Here is a 19,831-nt window from a genome sequence, read left to right as displayed (position 1 = left end):
TTCATGTACAAGTTTTTCATGAGCATGGTTTTCATTTATTTTGGGTAAGTACTGATAAGTAGGATTGCTATGTTGTCTAATACATGCATGTTTAACTTTGTAAGAAACGGCCAAGCTGTTTTTTAGAGTGGCTATACTATTTTGCATTCCTATCAGCAATGTATGAGAGTTCCAGTTGCTCCATATCCTCATCAGCACTTGATGTTGTCAGATTTTTGTTTGTTTGTTTTTGTTAGTCTAATGTGTATGTACTAGTATTTCATTGTGGTTTTAGTTTGTATTTTCCTGATGACTGATGATGTTTAACACCTTTTTATGGGTTTATTTGAAATCACTATATTTTTTTTGGTGAAGATTTCAAATCTTTTGCCCATTTTAAAATTCGAATTGTTTGTGTTTTATTATTGAACTTATTATTGAGTATTTACATATTCTGGATACAAGTTCTTTTCTAGATATGTTATTAGCAAATTATTCTGGTAGCTTTCTTATTAATTTTCTTAATGATGTCTCTTGGAGATTGTATTAATTAGTCTGTTCTCATGCTGCTAATAAAGACATACCTGAGACTGAGTAATTTATAAAGGAAAGAGGTTTAATTGACTCACAGTTCAGCATGGCTGGGGGAGCCTCAGGAAATGTACAATCATGGAGGAAGGGGTAGCAAATATGTCTTTCTTCACATGGCAGCAGGAAGGAGAAATGCCAAGCAAAAGGGGGAAAAGCCCCTTATAAAACCATCAGATCTCGTGAGAACTCAGTCACTATCACAAGAACAGCAACATGGAGGTAACTGCCCCCATGATTCAATTACCTCCCACCAGATCCCTCCCATGACATGTGGAGATTTTGGGAACTATAATTCAAGATGAGATTTGGGTGGGAACACAGCCAAACCATATCAGAGATCATAGGTTGTTAATTTTGATCAAGTATAATTTATCAACTTTTTCTTTTATGGATTATATTTTTGGGGCCATATCTGAGAAATAGTTACTTAATCTAGGGTCACAAAGATTATCTTCTATGTTTTCTCCTGAAACATAAACTGAAGGTTTTATAGTTTAAAGTTTTACATTGAAGTCTATTTTCTATTTTGAGCTAATATTTTGATACAGTGTGATATATGAATGGAGGTTCATTTTAAAAATAAATATCCAATTATTCCAACACCATTGGTTGAGAAGACTACTTCTTCTCTACTTAATTGCCTTTGCAACTGTGTCCTAAATCAACTGACCCTCTCTGTGCAGGCCTGTATCTGGACTTTATAGTCTGTTCCGTTGGTCTATATGTCTGCCCTTTCTCTAATTCCACATTCTCTTGAATATCTTACCTTTGTACTAAATCAGGTAGGGTGACTTTATTTAAAATATATTCTTCTGGCCAGCTGTGGTGGGTCACATCTGTAATCCCAGCACTCTGGGAGGCCAAGGTGGGAGAATTGGTTGAGGCCAGGACTTCACGAACAGCCTGGGCATCATAGGGAGACCCCCCTCTCTACAAAAAATAATTTTTTAAAAATTAACTGAGCATGGTGACATAGGCCTGTAGTCCCAGCTACTTAAAGGGCTGAGGTGGGAGGATTGTTTGACCCTAGGAGTTCGGGGCTGCAGTGAGCTACGATTGTGCTACTGGATTCCAGCCTGGGCGACAGAGGAAGACCTTGTCTCCAAAAAATATTATATATATATATATGTAGTACTATTCTAACTTTATTCTTCTTTTTCAAGGTCACTTTGGTTATTTTTTCTTTGTCTTTTCATAAAAATTTTAGAATCTGCTTGTTGATTTCTACAAAAAATTCTGCATTATTTTTAAGGCAGGGTCTTGCTTTGCTGCCCAGGCTGGAGTGCAGTGGCATGATCATGGCTCACAGCAGCTTTGACCTCCTGGGCTCAAGGGATCCTCCTGCCTCAGCCTCCCAAAGTGCTGGGGTTACATATGTGAGCCACCACTTCCAGCCCCCCATGGGTTTTGATTAGAATTATGCTGACTGTATAAATCAGTTTGGAAGAATTGACATCTTCACAATATTGTCTTTGTCAACATGGCGTGTCTTTCCATTTATTTAGGTCTTTGATTTCCTTTATCATTGTTTTTTTGGTTTTCAGCATATAGAGCTTGCATGTCTCTTATAAGATCCATACCTAAGTATTTTATAGGTTTCAGTGCTATTGTAAGTGGTATCTTAAAAAATTTCAATTTTCATTGCCAAGCATACAGAAATACAATTAATTTTTGAATATGGATCTTATTAATGTGACCTTGCCAAACTCACTTTTTAGTTTTAGTAGCTTTTTAATAGACTATTTGAAATTTATATGTAGATTATCATGTCATCTAGCAATAGAGTTTGAATAATTTCTACTGACCTATCCTCAGGTTAGTTGATTCTTTTCTTACCTGTGTTGAGTTCACTAATGTGTCTATCAAAATTATTCTTTATCTGTGTGAGTGTTGTTTTTACTTCCAGTATTTTCAATTGATTTTTTTCTTATAGTTTCACTCCTCTGCTCAAATTATGCATGTGATAATTCATGATGTTCTCATTTCCAGTAGAGTCTGTAACATATTATTCATAGTTATTTTAAATTTCTATCCATTTTGTTTCTGCCTTTCCAGTGTGGCTGTCTTTTTTTCCCTTGCCTTTTTGTACTGATACAGTATTAGACAGGAGGAATGAGAGCTAATATCATCCCTTGTTCTCAATCTTAGGGGAAAAGCATTGTCTTTCACTATTATGTATGACATTAGAGTTGTAAGTTTTCTTGTAATGTCCTTTATCAGGTTGAGATTGTTCCCCTCTAGTCTTTGTTTCCTGAGAGTTTTTTTTGTCATGAATATGTGTTTATAAAATGCTTTTTCTGTATCTCTTCTGATGATTATTTGATTTTTATTCTTCAGTTTGATGATATTACATTGAATATCAATATTACAGTGAGTTACATTGATTGAGATTTTTGAATGTCAGACTATCCTTGCATTCTTTAAATAAACCCCAGTTGGCTGTAGTGTACTATCCTTTTTATATATACTTTTTATTTGCTTGTATTTTGTTAAGGATATTATTTATATTCATGAGGATTATTGGTCTGTAGTTTTCTTTTATTATAATGTATTTTTCTGGTTTAGATATCAATCAGGGTTATACTGATCCCATAAAATGAGTTGGGACATGCACCCTCCTTTTTTTGTGTTCTGGGAGAAATTGTGTAAAATTGGGATTATTTCTTTCTTAAATATTCAGTAGAAATAACCAGTGGAGCCATTTGGGCCTGGAGTTGGGTTGTTTTTTTTTTTCCTTCCTTCCTTCCTTCCTTCCTTCCTTCCTTCCTTCCTTCCTTCCTTCCTTTCTTCTTTCCTTCCTTCCTTTTTTTTCACAAGTGCTGACTGCTAGTGAGAGATTTCTTTTTAGAAAGTTTTGGCCAGGTGGCTCACACCTGTAATCCAGCACTTTGGGAGATGGAGGTGGGTGGATCACCTGAGGACAGGAGTTCGAGACCAGCCTGGCCAACATGGTGAAACCCCGTCTCTACTAAAAATACAAAAATAAGCTGTGCGTGGTGGCAGGTGACTGTAATTCCAGCTACTCTGGAGGCTGAGGCAGGAGAATCGCTTGAACCCGGGAGGTTGCAGTGAGCTGAGATCATGCCACTGCACTACAGCCTGGGTCACAGAATGAGACTCCAGCTCAAAAAAAAAAAAAAAGTTTTAATTATGCATTTAAATTTCCTTAATAGATATAGGATTATCTATTCTTCGTAAGGTGATGTTCAGTGTTCAGTCTTCCATTCCTGATATTGATCATTTGTGTTGTCCTATTCCACTGGTCAGTCTTGATAGAGGTTTATCTGTTTTATTACCTTTTTTTCAAAGCAGCAGCTATGGGTTTCATTATTTTCTTTGCTCAATTTCATTAATGTCTACTCTTATCTTCATTATTTCCTTTCTTTTGTTTATGATTCATCTTTACTAATGGCTTATTATTATTTATGTCTCTTTAAAAATTTTTAGTTGTTGACCCAAGTTTTATAACATGCATCTTTAATTAAAAATTCTAACCTCAAATAATATGATACTACTTTATATCTAGTCTAAGAAACTTACAAAATATGTATTCTTTTTTCCAACACTTTTGTGTCATTGGTGTCATATATTAATATTTTATTTTTATGTATGCTGTGAGTACACAACAGCTTGTTACTACTTTTGTTTTTGCTACTACTTTTTTGAAAGTCAGTTATCTTTTAGATTAGGAGTTGACAAATTTTTTCTGTAAAGGGTCAAATAGTAAATATTTTGGATCTTGTAGGCCACAAATTCTGGACTCTGTCATAGTGTAAAAGCAGCCATAGACAATACATACATGAACTTTTGCGGCTTTGGTCCAGTAAAAACCTTTATTTACAAAAACAGGCGGTGGGCTAGATTTGGCCCACAGGCTGGGATACATTTTGGGTTGATAGTTTTTGTTGTTGCTGTTGTTATAGCACTTGTATTGTCTCGAGGCTTGCCTGACATCTCAGGGGAAGTCTGGTGTAATTCTTATCTTTGTTCCTCTGCATGTATTATTTTTCTCTGCCTACCTTTATGATTTTCTCTTTATCTTTAGTGTTCAGCAGTTTGAATAAGCTATTTCTAGGTGTTTGTTTTTGTTTAATTTATCCTGGTCGGTGTACTCTCAACTTTTTGGATCTGTGGTTTGGTGCCTGTCATTAGTTTTGAAAAATGCTTTTTGTATAATTTCAACTATTTTAATGTATTAATGTACATCTTTTGTATTTTAATGTATTAATATTGGTTTCATGGCCCATAAAATGGTTTGCTTTGGTTAATGTTTCTTGTGTACTTGGGTGGAGTGTTCTATAAATGTCAATTAGATAATTATTTCTTCAAATATTTTTTTCTGCCTCATTCTGTCTTCTCATTCTGGAATTCCAGTTACTGTTCTGCTAGATCATTTGTTATTGTGTCACAATTGTTGGATACTCTGCTTATTTTTAAAACTCCTTTTCCTCTTTGAGCTTGAATAATTTATATTGACCTATGCTTAAGTTAGTTGATTCTTTTCTTACCTGTGTTAAATTTACTAATGAGTCTATCAAAATCATTATCTTTATGAGCATGATTTTTATTTCAAGAATTTCCATTTGATTTTTTTCTTATAGTTTCACTCCTCTGCTGAACTTACCCATTTGATAATTCATGGTGTTCTTATTTCCACTAGAGTCTAAAACATTTCAATCAGTTATTTAAAATTCCTATCTAATAATTCCATCATCTATATCATAGCTGTGTCTAATTCTGTTGATTCTTTTGTCTCTTGACAGTGTGTTGTGTTTTTCCGCCACTTCTTTGAATGCCTCACATTTTTTTTATGGAAAGCCAGACATCTTATGTAGGACAATAGATACTGAGGTTTTAACATCTGGGAATGGAGCATGTCTTTATTTCTGCTAGGACTTCAGTATGGGCGGTTGAGTTGGTCTATTTAGAAATTCAGCTGTGTTAGATTTCATTGTTGGCTATAGTTGCTCACAGTGTGCTGCCAGCTTCAAAGTCCTTTTATGTTAGTTTGAGTTTAAGTTGGGGGCTGGTTTGCCAGAGGATTTTTTTCAACCTCTGCTCCACCCTCAGCTTTTAGTCTTCCTTTGTGCTTTGCCATAGATTGAGTCTCTCTCCTGTCTCTTGTCCTTCTCCCGGGAACAGACCACTGTCACCTGCTACTCCATATCTCCATATTTGCCTGGTCATAGGGGTTGGGGAATATTCTTTGTTGTGCTTATTTTTTCTCAGTCTTAGCCAGGCACTTCGTGGATCTGTCTAGCTCCCAGCTATTGGTCTGAGCTTAGGATGCATTCCTGCCCGCCCTACTATGCACCAGGAATAGTGTGAGGGGGATTTGCTGTTGTTGTAGTTTCCTTCAGTCAGCTTCAATAGTTTTCATTAGTGCCCTCATGGCAGTAGGTTTCTTTGCCCTTCCCCTAGACATTTTAGGGAGATCCAGGTTAGGATTTGTGCTTTTTCTGCAGTGGTTTCTGTCCCCCTTCCCCAGTCCTATGCTGCAAGGGATACTTTCTCAATATTCTCATCTTGCCCTTTCCTATCTTTTTTGTGAACACTCGGTTCAGCTGTGGAAACAAGCCTGCATATAGAGTGAATTCATCTTATGTCTGTGGCTCTCAGAAGTGCCGTATAGTCTCAGCAGCCCACGCTCAGCCTTTAGCAATTTGTTAAATATTCTAGCTATTTTTTTTTCCTGCCAGCATCTGATGGCATCTACTCCAGGTAAGCAAGTATTCCAGTCCTGGCTCTCCTTAGAGGTACCTATCTTTCCTTACATTTCAGGTTAGCTGGTTGCCTTGCAACCTCAGATCTCTGCTGGATTAAAGAAAAGTTGCAAAATTTCAAATTATCTGGCTTGGTTTTCTATTGGAGTAGTAAGAATGGGAGTGATGGTCTTTCCAGCATTCTACATCTGAAGCAGTTCAACTTCTTTTAAAAATAAACTTTCTCCAGTAAAAATAATGTGTCCTTTAATATATCGATATGAAGCAAAGCAAATACTATGAAGCAAAGTTAATCATACAAAGCACCTACAACAGGGCTTTGGAGTCAGCATTCTGTCTCATATTTTCTGTGTAACTTTGGAGAAGGTACTGGACCTTGAGCATCAGTTTCTGTTTCCTTGTCTGTACAATGGAGATCGAATATTATGCAAAGAATTAAAAGAGCTAGTATATAAAAAGTGCTTGGCTGATGTTAAGTGCTCCACTAAATTGATAAGATTAACAGATGTTATTACTTTACATGGATTTAAAGACCATCTCTGCAGTGTGGAAGACAGTCCCAGATGCAGTTGAGAAATGAGGTGATTCTTCTCTGTGTGATTCCCAAATCTCCTGGACTCTGGCTGGCATAAGTGTGTGTGTGTGTTTATGAGAATGTTCACTGGTAGAATTCTCTGAAGTAGCTTCTGCCACTGCTACCACCATTCAAAGCATACTCTAAGGCAAAAGAAGGAAATATTTAGAGTGTGAGAGACAGCGAAAATATCCAGCCCAAGACCAGGCATGGAGAAAGCCCCCAGGAAACATCAGCAAAGTGAGGAGGGAATGTACAGATGGGAAAATTATGTATGGCTTGGAATAGATGCCCGCCCCCCAGCTTAGTCCCTGCATGTGAACCAATAGCTGTGTGTCTGGGTGACCTTGGGCTGGACCCTTGACACCCCTGAGCCTCAATTTCTCATTAGCAAGATGGCAGAAATCTCTGCTGCCCTCCCTCACCTCCTGTGATTGTTGCGAAGCTGAAACAAGACCATGTCTGTGACCATTTGGAAACTCTACAAACATATCAGGCATTAGTGTTAAAAATGATCACTCGAACCCATTCTGAAAGGTTGAAGGATATGTGAAAAGTGGACCTTGAGGCCTTCTCAATTATGGCTTCAGAAATAGTTAAGGTACAGTCAGGCGGCAAGTGATCAATGCCTCTCGATGTTTCTTTCCCAAGGAGGCACTCAGATTTTTGCAGCTGCCTGACATGTTTCTTAACAACTTACCTCCAACTGGAGAAACATCAGTAGTTGTCGAGGCCACAGTTTGTCTGGCTGATTTATACAAATTGGTGAAACAATATCTCCAGCCTATTCTTTGATCTTGGTTTGAAGCAAGTCAACCTAAACACTCATGGGAGCTGGAAGGAGATCCTTCATATAAATGTGCCCACAAATCTTTCTTGGATGCTCAGGGTGAGGCCTCTGCTAGTTGCTTCAAAGGCCTCATCCATCACAACAGGGGGAATAAAAACTCAAGTTATGCTTTATTAACCTTATTGATTGCCACCCTTGACCCAACTCAACCCATATCCAACTGCGGCAGGAATTTCTAACTCAACTTTTGCTGTAGTAGAACTGCACTTCCTCCACCACAATCCTCTCTGCACCCTCCCTCCCTGGCCCTGGTCTCCCTGCTCCCACACTACCCTGTGCCCTATCCTCATCCTTTTGTACTTGGCAGCCAGAGTGATTTCTTTTCCAAACTGAACTGTAATATCACACTGAAAAGGGGTTCAAAGAATTGTCACAAAGTCATGGACAGAATGGGAGGCCATTACCTAAGTGAAATGAGTCAGAAGCAGAAAGTCAAGTCCCTGCATGTTCTCACTTATAAGTGGGGGCTAAACAATGGGTACACATGGGCATACAGAGGAAGGTAATAGACACTAGAGACTCCAGCAGGTGGGAGAGTGGGCGTATTAGTCTGTTCTCACTCTGCTAATAAAGAAGTACCAGAGACTGAGTAATTTATAAAGAAAAAGAGGCTTAATGGGCTCACAGTTCCACATGGCTGGAGAGGCCTCACAATCATGGCAGAAGGCAAAGGACGAGCAAAGGGAGGTCTTACATGGCAGCAGGCAAGAGGGCATGTGCAGGGGAACTGCCCTTTATAGAACAATCAGATTGAGTGAGACTTATTCACTGTCACCAGAAGGGGAAAAATCCACCACCATGATTCAATTACCTCCCACCGGGTCCCTCCCATGACACATGAGGATTATCTGAGCTACAGTTCAAGATGAGAATTGGGTGGGGACACAGCCAAACTGTATCAGTGGGAGAGGGTTGAGTGTTGACAAGTTACCTATGGGGTACAAAGTGCACTCTTCGGGTGATTTGGGTACACTTCACCACCATGCAGTATATGGAGGGAACGACTGCACTTGTATCCCCTAAAGCTATAACAATTTTTAAAATAAAATAAAAATGGTCATATAGCACACTTCTATGGAACCTCAACCCAGATCAAGAAGTTGCTTCCTTGTCCCATCTCAGAAACTGTGCCCCACTCACCCCCAGCAAGAGAACCACTGTTTTGACGTCTCACATTATTATTTCATTGTACCTGCATTTGAATTGTTTTCAATGGAGTAACTCAGATTATATTCTGTTGCGTCTTGCTCCTTTTGCATAACTTTTTAAAGTGAGACACAACCATGTAGTTGTGTGGGTATAGCTCTGTTGTTATTTTTGTTGTACAATATTCTATTTATGAATATGTTATAATTTATTTATCTATTTTGCTGTTGATGGATATTTCAGTTGTTTCCTTTTTGGGGGCTACTACAAACAGCACATGTATGAACATTCTTGTCCATGTATACACCGCTGTTGGACAGAAGCAGATTTTCTGTGTTATGGAATATACATAGGTTCAGTTTCTATAGATACCACCAGTTTTCCAAAGCAGTGGTCCTAGTCCACATTCCCAGCTGCAGTGTATGAGAATTCTAGCTGTTCTATACCCTTGGATTATGTGCCATTGTCTGGGGGTCTTCTGTTTGTTTTATTTTTGTTTCTTTAGTTTTTCCATTCTCTGGGTGTGTAGAGTATTTTACTGTGCTTTTAATTGGCATTTATCTGATGGCTAATTAGGTTGAGCCTCTTTTCATGTGCTTATTGATTATTTGGACATCTTTTTGTGAAGTGTGCCTGTTCAAGTCTTTTGCCCATTTTTATATTGGTGTGTTTGTATTCTCTCTGGACTTGCAATAGTTCCTTACAGGTCTGATTATGACTCCTCTGTCATTTGTATGTGATTTAGTTAAGAAAGAGAATCTGTTCAGGAATCTGATCTTGTCACTCTCCTGGCATCCCCGTCTTCATAGGTCAGCATTTTTGAGAGGTCCTGGTACTCAGGCCTTTGAGTTCTCTGGCCTGTCTTTGGGCCACCCCATTCTGTGGCTTCTCCTTCAGCTATACTAGAGCCTCTAGAGTGTCCTTTTCCTTGTCCTGGAATCTGACACAGGGCAGTGTGACTCAGAGCTAAGGGCACAGACTCTGGAGCCAGACTGCCTGGTCTCACCACTCAAGTGTCGAATGGTGCTGACAACAATAATAATCCCCCCTCAAGAGTTGTGAGGAGTTAATATGAAGTCCTTAGAAGAGTGCTGAGCACACGGCAAGGGGGGGTGAGTGTGAATATTTTTTTATCATCGTTTATGTTCATTGAGGTTCTGCTTTTGGAAATGTCCTTTCCTTTCATCCCCTATGATTCTAATCACCCTTGGCTAATTCCTACCTACCCTATAAGTCTCAGCTCCAAAATCATGTCTTCAGGGAAGCCCTCTGTATCAGTCAGCACAAGCTTAGTTGACTTACAGTAATGAACAACCCCAAACTTGCAGTGGCTTTAAACCATCAGAACATATTTTCTGCCACATGTTCCCTGTCGGGTGGCTAGGGGATCTTCCACCATGATACTTTTGGATCTTTGCTCCAGAACCTCATCCATGGACCAGCCACTACCTGGACTGTCAATAGGCAGTGGTAGAGGGAAAAAAGGCTCTGACAGGTTTCACACAGGGGATTAATGCTCACCAGGAATGACTCATGTCTCTCCCGCTCTTGCCAGAACTAGTCACAGGCCACATTGACCACAGGGGCCAGGAAGTTCAGTCCCACCTTGTACTTGGAAGGAGAGAGAACTGAGATATTTGGAGGGTTGCACCAATGACTAATGACAATTTGCCCGAATCCCAAACTGAGTTAGGCCATGCTATTGTGTGCTTTGTCTATTTTACCTTTCTAACACACACCAGTGTGCACTCATGTGTTTGCATGACTATTTGATTATTGTCTATGTCTACCACCAGACTGAATTTCACAAGGGCAGGGCCCTGTTGGAACTGTTGACTGCTCTATCCCTGTTTCTGTCACTTGCCCCTTGCAGATATTTGAGAAGTTTGGTGTCTATAGCAGTCAATCATTGGAGAATAGATGCTGGTCTCTTTATCCTGCCATCTCTAGATACCTTTTCTTCTTTTAATTATTCACTGCAGAAATTTATGTACCCATCTCCCAGCTTCCATAGTTATCAACATGCCAATCTTGTTTCATCAAATTCCCATATTTCATTGCAGAAATTTTTGAGTCTATAAAAAATAGAACCATATAGTAAACTCTCATGTACCCATCTCCCAGCTTAAACAGTTATCAACATGCCAATCTTGTTTCATTGAATTCCCATATTCTCTCCCCACCACTATTTTAAAGTAAACACATCCTATCATTTCATTCGCAAGTCATTCACTACAATGTAATACCATTACTGTGCCTCAAAAATGGACAGTCATTTTTAAATATCATATAATACCCAGTCAATGTTGCAATTCCATTGATGGCCTCATAAATGCTTTGTTCAAATTAAGATCCAAAGAAGATCCACACATTGCATTTGGTTGATTTGGTTTTGGAAATCTTTAGTGAATCTCCATTCCCTTTTTTATTTGCTTGTTTTTCTGTTGGAAACCATGTCACCCATCCTGTAGCCTTTGCCATAATCTCGATTTTGCTGATGGCATGGTGTCTTTTGATGTGTTCCTCTGTCCCCTGTGTGTCCTGCAAACCTGTAGCTAGCTTTCAGTAAGATCTAGAAGTTTGAAGATGTTCATATTTGTTTTTTTTGGCAAGAATTCATCTGAGTTGTCATTGTATACTTGTACTGCCTCATTCCATGTGATGTCTGTTTGTCTGTTAAGCTTCCTCAGAGGTTTTGGGTTTTGCCAGCCTGATCCACCATGGTACCCACCTTCATCCATGGCACCCACCCCCACCTCCCAATTCCCAGTGACCCCACTCCTGTTTACTTTGTTCCACTTTCTTACAAGAAAAATCACATCCTAAAATGTTCCCTCCTTGCACGGAAAACCCATCCAGACGAGGCTCAAGTCATAAAAGAGAATGAGACATGGATCTCCATTTGTTATGAGGTTAGTGGGCATCAGCTTTGTCAACAGCCCCCATCTTTAATCAAGAAGAAATTACCCACTGGTGGGACATTATGGTTTTCTTTTACAACTAGCTCATTTAAAAAAAAATTAATTTCAGTTCAATTTTTTTTTTAATTTTAAGTTTTGGGATCCATGTGCAGGATGTGCAGGTTTGTTACATGGGTAAACGTGTGCCAAGGTGGTTTGCTGCCCCCATCAGCCCATCACCTAGGTATTCAACCCCTCGTGCACTAGCTATTTATCATGATGCTTTCCCCCACCATCCCCCCACACAGGCCCCAGTGTGTGTTGTTCCCCTCCCTGTGTCCATGTGTTCTCATTGTTCAGCTCCCACTTACAAGTGAGAACATCCGGCATTTGCTTTTCTGTTCCTGCGTTCGCTTGCTGAGGTTAATGGCTCAGTTCAACTTTTAAGCAAGGAAAGAGAAGGATAATTGTGCAGCGTTTCCTGAAAAGTTATGAAAGAAAGCAAAGGGTCATTTTTCAGAACTCCTCTCCCACCATTAAGAATCATCGTCATGGCTCTTCCTTGCATCTTGCAGCCGAGCTGTAAGCCCTGGAATTGGCTGATGGGGCTTTGCTTCCAAAGATGTTTCTCAGATCCTCCTATTTACAAGGAGGGTGTTTGGAACTAGAAAAAAGCTGGAGGTTTGCGTCAGGGGAAATTCTTAGTGCAACTCCCACACTCTTATGCCTGCTGGGAATCCGGGCCCTCCCCACCCCCACCCTCTCCTCTGCAGCCCTCTCCTCTCTTCTCCATCCTTATTTCCATTTGAATCAGTGGTTATGGGGTGCTCTCAGGCCTGAGCACTGATGAACGGATTTTTCAAGCTGTAATTTATCATGTGGATGAAGGTTTGATCCCTTGTTTGGTGCCCGCAACATTGGGGTCCTAATTTCCACTCCAGGGCCAGTTCCCTGTGGAGCAGGGCAAACCTCGACTAACCTTTCTATGCTAGTTTCATCTCCTGGAAAATAGAGTTAATATCTTCCCTGCTCCTAGGAACACAGGAATTAGTCATTGTTTTTTCAGAGTGCTAATCTCATACCTTTGCCAACACAAGGCAATTCTGCCAACAGCCCCCAAATTATATCTGATCACATAGTGGCTGAATGTGTTGATCATCACTACTTCCATTGTGAAACTCCAAACTAATACTTTTAAGGTTGCCACTTTATTCATAAATCCAGGAAGTTATCACAGCCACTGCAATCAGTGAGGTTCAGAGCTGAGGGCCACCTGGAAAAAAATCACCACCCACTGCAGCCCCGGCCTCTATCCAAGGCTGGGCAGGTTATCACGAAGCAAACGAGCAGGTCACGACAGGCTGCAGCTCCGTCCCTTTCCATTTCAGGCTATGACTAATCTTTTCTGATGTTCTTTTATTTGAAAAAATAATCTAAACTGGCCCCAGACAGAACCAACTCTCCTTAAAAGGGAAATCTACATGAAAGGATGGAAGGTTGCTCACAGAGGGAAAAGACAGGGAACCCATCGCTGGAGGTTTGAGGCTCCCGAGGAGAGCACTAAGGTGCCTCGTCTTTAATTTATGGGCATAACGGGAGAGCTCTTTCTTCTTGAAATTGGTGATTCACAACCTCATCTGAGGTCTGATTCCATCAAAAATACATCCAGCTCCAAGGGCTGCCAAAGAAAAGGAGGTTTTCTCTAACCCAAGAGACCCCCCACAGTTTCTCCTCCAGCCTGGAGACCTGGGTATACTGTCAGGGCCCCCAGCTTCAGTTCTCCTGCCCTCCTGAGTTGTAAGTAGTCCCCAGGAAAGACTCTTCAAGAGGCAGGCTGCTTGGGTCTGGATGGTTCTCTAAGTCAGAGTTTCTCAACTGATGTGCGACTGACATTTGGGGCTGAGTCACTGGGGTGGTGGGGACGGATCTTTGGGGCTGAGTCACTGGGGTGGTGGGGATGGATCTTTGGGGCTGAGTCACTGGGGTGGTGGGGATGGATCTTTGGGGCTGAGTCACTGGGGTGGTGGGGACGGATCTTTGGGGCTGAGTCACTGGGGTGGTGAGGACTGACCTGTGTATCACAGGAGGTTTAGCAGCCTTCCTGCTCCCACCCACTGGATTCTGTGAGCAGCCCCTTCTCCCGTTGTGACAACCAAAAATGTCTCCAGACATTGCCAAATGCTTCTGGGTGAGGGGGTGCAAAATTACCCTGGTGGCAATTCATGGAGCTGTTGGTCCCACAGCCCTTTCCAGGGTGCCTTCATGTCCACAGGGAAACTTCAAAGTGCCAGGGCCTTTGGCTGAGTGGGTGAGACCTTGGGAAGGCAGAGCGTGGAGCTGTCCTGACACAGGAGCATTTTTTTCCCTTGTGCACACGTCCGCCTGGCAACCGTGCTGCGAGTCATTGTGGCCTGCCTCCCAGGTGCCCCTTTGAATTGTGCCCACAAACCAGGTGGTTAATCAGCTCTCCAGCGCTGCTTGGAAGCGTCCCTGCCTAAGCGAGCATGTAATTACCAGCTCGCACCCTCAGCCGTGGACACGCAGGAGAGCAGCAGCAGAAATGGGTGGCTCATTGCAGGAGGGGGAGCGGGGGACTCTGGCCTTTGAAGCGTGACATGAATGCCAAAGATGATGGTGTCCGTCCCCTTTGGAGACTGGACATGTTTTGCTGGCCTTTACTGGAACACAGCCGCCGGATCCCTGCAGATGGCTAGGGCTACCTGAGCTACCTGTGTGAGGGAGCCGGCCCCAAGCTACGGGGGGCACCTGAAGAGTGGCCTAAGCCTGCACACAACTTGGCCTCTTGTTAGGTCCAGGGGGGTGTTTTATTTGGCAGCCTTGCTCCCCATCATATCAAACGAATTAAAATACGCCCACACTAACTATAGTTTGTTTGCAGTAAAAATATTTGAAAGGAGTTTAATGATTTTGCTGCTTAAATTATCTGGTGGCAGGTAATTCATCAAGGTTGCAATTACCTGTGATTTGCCCCACAACCAATAGGCATCCTTAGGCATTCGTGCAATGGTTTTCTCAAACATAATGCAGTTCTTATGACGACGACATCATCAATACTGCACCCAGCAAGCAGTGAGGAGGCTGCACTGCTGTAGTTGGTAGGCGTTTAATGAAGCATTTATTAATTTTGATTTTGTGGCTTTCTTGTTGAATTTTGGAGCCCATAATTTTCTTCCACATTGCACACACTTGCATGGACCCCAGAAAGGTTCATGCCTAAGGCTCTTGGGGGTTTGTGGGTGGGGGGGGGGTGCCCTTTTCTCTTGGCAGTATACTGAAGGTGAGAAGAAGATTCCAGAGGTAGCTGAACAGTCGCTTTGCTGGGGAGGGTTTGCTTAGCTGCTGGAGTCACTCCCAGTTTCCTCTTTCTTGGTTTTTGTGGTGGTAAAAATTAAGTCCAAACATCTGGAGATCCACATGTGTGATTTGCAAACATCAAACACAGCATGCATTCCTTATTTCTTGATTAATTTATTGGCTGTTGGCTTTCTGATCAGTCTACCAGCTGGGCATTTTACTTTTCTCTTACTGCAAATGAAGCGTAATTGCTGGGACGCAAACCGGTTGGAAAAACAATGAGAAATTAGGCGTAATTGGGTGGCATTTCCTGACGAGCTATAATGCCAAACTCAACATGGGAGCCAAGGATTTTCTTTTTTACAAAAAGGGACTTCACAATTATTCCTAGTGCGTGAGTTTTCCTCCCCACTGCTTTCCAGTGCCTGGGACTGAGAGGAGGGGGTGATTTCCTTCTTCCCAACCAGAGGTAGCGGATCTCTCAGATGCTTATGGTAATATTTAAAGACATAAAAAGGACAGGACAATTAGAAATGTGCACAAGTAGCTTTAGGGCTGACGTTATTGATGCCTTCGTGATCAATAGCGCTATTTTTATTTGGATTGCTGGGTAAGAACAAGCCTTAGGAAGCTATGGCCACAAAATTTAGAGGGTCCTGCAGAGGGCCTGTAAAACCCTGTTGTAACTCTCATGTCAGGCCGGGAATAACGGCTGATTTAAAGGCTTTGGCTGGTGCAGTGAGGCGGGGTTTCCATCAGTGTATGCCCAGGAGAGGGGATTACATCTGCCCGGCGTCCAGACCCCAGGTGGAGTGAAGCCGTTTATAACACAATTTGGCTGCAGTTGAATTTTAATCTTGGGATCCACCGATTGCTTTAAGGGCGAGCTCGAGAAGCCGCCATTTGTTTTTAATAGCTTTACCCAGAGACTAAAGAAATCCCTCCCCCAACAGTTGTTCTGTTCGGGGTTGTGTTTGTGGAAGGGAATTGAAAGAGAAGATTTGGTAAATAGGAGCCATGGACTGTCATGCTTTCTGGATGAACTGTTTGGACATTGGCTTTCTGATAATCATCGTAGCTAATATTTACTGGGTGCTAATGACACGTGGGGATGCTGCTAAGCACATTTCACATCATGTTTATTTTCTTAATTATTTATTTTATTTTATTATTTTTTTTGAGACAGACTCTGACTCTGTTGCCCAGGCTGGAGTGCAGTGGTGCAATCACCACTCACTGCCGCCTCTGCCTTTGAAAGGGCTCAAGCAGTCTTCCCACCTCAGCCTCCCGGGTAGCTGGGACCACAGGCACATGGCACCACGCCTGGCTAAATTTTTTTTTGTATTTTTTGTAGTTTTGTAGAGTTGGGGTCTCCCCATGTTGCCCGGGCTGGTCTTGAATTCCTAGGCTCAAGCAAGCCACCCACCTTGGCCTTCCAAAGTGCTGGGATTATAGGCCTGAGCTACCATGACCAGCCACATCGTGTTTGTTTAAAAACAAACAAACAAACGAACAAAAACAAAACCCAACTCACAACAACCTGTGAGAGACTATCTCACTCAGGCCCATCTTCTGGACCTGCACTGGCCAATATGGTCACCATTCATTACTGCACTTGAAATGTGGCCAGTCCATACAGAGACAAGTTGTAAATGTCAAACATTCACCAGATTTCAGACTTAAGGTGAAAAAAAAGTGTTAACTACTCAATTAATAACTTTGATATTGATTACATGCTGGGATTTGGGTGATATAAAATGTATAATGAAAATTGTATTCTTTTGATTTTGCACCCATTTGTTTTTACTTTTTGAAAATGTGGCTAGGAAATAAAAAATTACAGATGTGATTCACATTCTACTTGTTATAAGGCACTGATCTAGAGGAAGAAATGACGCACAGACCTGTAATCCCAGCACTTTCGGAGGCCAAAGTGGGCGGATCACCTGAGGTCAGGAGTTTGAGACCAGCCTGGACAACATGATGAAACCCCATCTCTACTAAAAATGCAAAAATTAGCAGGCGTTGTGGCATGCTACTTACAAGGCTGAGTCAGGAGAATTGCTTGAACCTGGGAGGCGGAGGTTGCAGTGAGCCAAGATCACGCCACTGCACTCCAGCCTGGGTGACAGAGTGAGACTCAGTTTAAAAAAAAAAAAAAGAAAGAAAGAAAGAAAAGAGGCCCAGAGACTTAAAGGATCTTGCCCAAGGCCGCCCAGCATGCAAGTGTCCGGGCCTTTTAGATGCTAACAGCATGACGCCAGAATGGGTACTTGTGCATGAGTCAGTTTCTCAGTCAGCTTTTTGTCATCGGCCCTACATCCCTGCAGACCTTGGTTGAATTTGTAGCCCTTCCGGTCTCAGTTTTCCCAGCTCGGTCATCAGAGGCTGGAGTTGAATGATCTTTGTGGCTTTTTTGCGGACAATGACGTTCTCAATTTTGTACTCTTTGGCACAGAGTGGTGTAATGTGGAGAGGGGAGCATCAGTCTCTCTCTTAATGCTTATTTAATTATATTTAATTAGGAATCTTGTTGCAATTGGTCTCCTGGGGTCATCTGCTATGGAGATTTTTGAAAAATCCAAATTTTATTTCTTGCCATCGATCCATGTGGTTAATGGGCCTAAGGAGGAATGATGTCATCTGTTCCTCTAACTTAGCACAAGAGGCAGGAGGAGAAACTGAGCAAAATCGGGCTGAGCGCCCGAGAAGGCCACCCTTTGGAGAGCCGGGGCGGGCCTGGCTCGTTCCTTCAGGTTCTCATCTGTAGTACCCACTGTGTGCCCCAGCTTGCTCTGCCCTGTGCCAGGATTTTGGGGATAGCTGGGTTCTGGCATCATCTGTGCCCTTGTTAACATGGTACCCTAAAATCGATGCTTGCCCTGATGGTAAAATGGTGGTCTGCACGTGATCGGCACCAATTTGTGACGTCCAGGGTTCTTGAGTCAGCCACCTATTCCCTGGGTTGCCTTCAAGATGACCTGAGGGGACTCACTGCCTATTCTTTTACCTCTGGGTGGAATAGGATTCTTACAGGAGTAGGGTGATAAGAGAAGGGGGCTCTCTTTCATTGCTGCCATCGGGCTCCTTGGTGGAAAACTGGGGCAGGATTCAAAGCAAGGCTGACATGACCTGTACTTCCCCAGAAAGGAGCCGCTGGAGGCCTGGCTAGGGCCAGCTCTCTAGCCCCGGCAGCTGCCCCCCACCCACCCCCACCGGGCATTTAATCAGTGTAGCTGATTAGTTGAAACACACCACAGGCTGGGAGCCTGCGACCCTGGCTGGCGTCCTGGGCTGTTGTTTCTGGCTGGGTGATTTGAGGCAAGCCTCCCGACCGCGCTGAGCCTCGGATCCCTCATTTGCAAAATGAGACTCATCCTATCTGCCCTCCTCCTTCCCCAAGTTGTTGAGAGGCTCCAACAATGTAGAAAGGCTGATATGAAATGTGGGTAAACAGGAGAGTGGTATTTAAATGCACGCTATTACCATAATTGCCTTGTATTGTGTGTGTATATCTTATCTCCCCAATTAGATGCGAGATCCTTGGTGACAGCCACCATGTCTCCCCCCTTTTGATATTCCCCACGCAGCCGGGATGATGCTGAACATATGGCTGCTGCTCAATAAATATGTTCTGAATTGTACTGAATTTCATTTTGGTTCCAAATCACCCTAAAAACTTGATCAGGTGCAGCCCAAAGGAGCAGGCTGGATGAGGGAGGCTCCCCAGCCTGGCTCTGCGGCCGTTATGGGAAAATGTCTGTGGAATGAATGAATAGATGAATGAATGAATGCCTTGTGGTGTTTGCTTTACTCTTCCTGCTCCCAACTTTGACACTGGCTGTGAAACCTGCCTCCTGTGCTCAAAATGACTTCTCCCTCTCCTCCTTCGGGATACGCTTTCTGCATCCTGCCTTGCTGTAGCTCAGATTTCTATTAAGTAGTCAAACATAATATAAAATTGCCAACAGAAAGATCATTCCTGGATTAATTAATCTCCCCCTTTACATAGGGAAAGACATAAAAGAGAGCATAAGATAAGAAAACGAAATTAATCTTATACTTTCTATGGCTGCCTGTTAATTTCAAGCTTTCCTGCATCCAGGTGCCTGTGTTCCTGCTCGGTTTCTGGATTGCTTGGTACTTAAATGAAACATCTTATTAATCATTTCCCGGGAATGCTGTGCAGCCAAAAGGAAAACAAAGGCATTCAGGAGGCACAGTAAGTTTATTTTTATAGTAATGCATACCTTATCATCAAGTATGGCCAATACATCAAAATGATAAGCCAAATTTGTGTACGATCTCACACTGCTATTGATAAATCACGTTAACAGTAAGCTGCTGGATCAATTCTGCCCTGACACCAACCTCTCCACGAAGTAGAGATTCGAGAATAAATGTGAAGGTAACCAGGGATTAAAACTGTTTGAGAAGTTTCACAAAAGAAGCTGAACTCTGCTAATCAGAAAGTAGATCCATCTTTAATTCCGAAATGACTGCACAGCAATTCAGCAGTCCTGAGGACAGGCAGAGTTTCTCAGCCCCCGGGGTGGAATGGATGGCTTCCTATCTCTCTCCTGCCAAGGCTGCGTTCTCACATCTTCCAAAATGTCCATTAACCCCAGCTGGCCCCTCACCCCACCGAGATGATGTAAATATAATGATTAACCAATCCACACTAGCATTAAGGTTTCTTGAAGCTCCTCTTCACTGAAAAATGCATTAGCTCCTGGCAGTACTGTCCAGAAAT

General features: G+C 42.2%; 1 long non-coding RNA gene across 1 annotated transcript in view; it reads left to right on the top strand.

Moving 5' to 3' along the window:
- Window positions 1-19,831, top strand: part of LOC115838060 — a 104,387-nt gene that overhangs the window by 12,303 nt on the left and 72,253 nt on the right. The window contains exon 6 of the long non-coding RNA XR_004033115.1: window positions 19,184-19,300. This is a non-coding gene — a long non-coding RNA (uncharacterized LOC115838060). The remainder of the gene's footprint in view (window positions 1-19,183; window positions 19,301-19,831) is intronic.

The sequence above is a fragment of the Nomascus leucogenys genome, chromosome 13 (genome assembly GCF_006542625.1).
Source record: "Nomascus leucogenys isolate Asia chromosome 13, Asia_NLE_v1, whole genome shotgun sequence".
NCBI lineage: Eukaryota > Metazoa > Chordata > Mammalia > Primates > Hylobatidae > Nomascus > Nomascus leucogenys.
The sequence above is the reverse complement of the archived record's forward strand: the minus strand, read 5'-3'. Positions and strand labels throughout refer to the sequence as shown.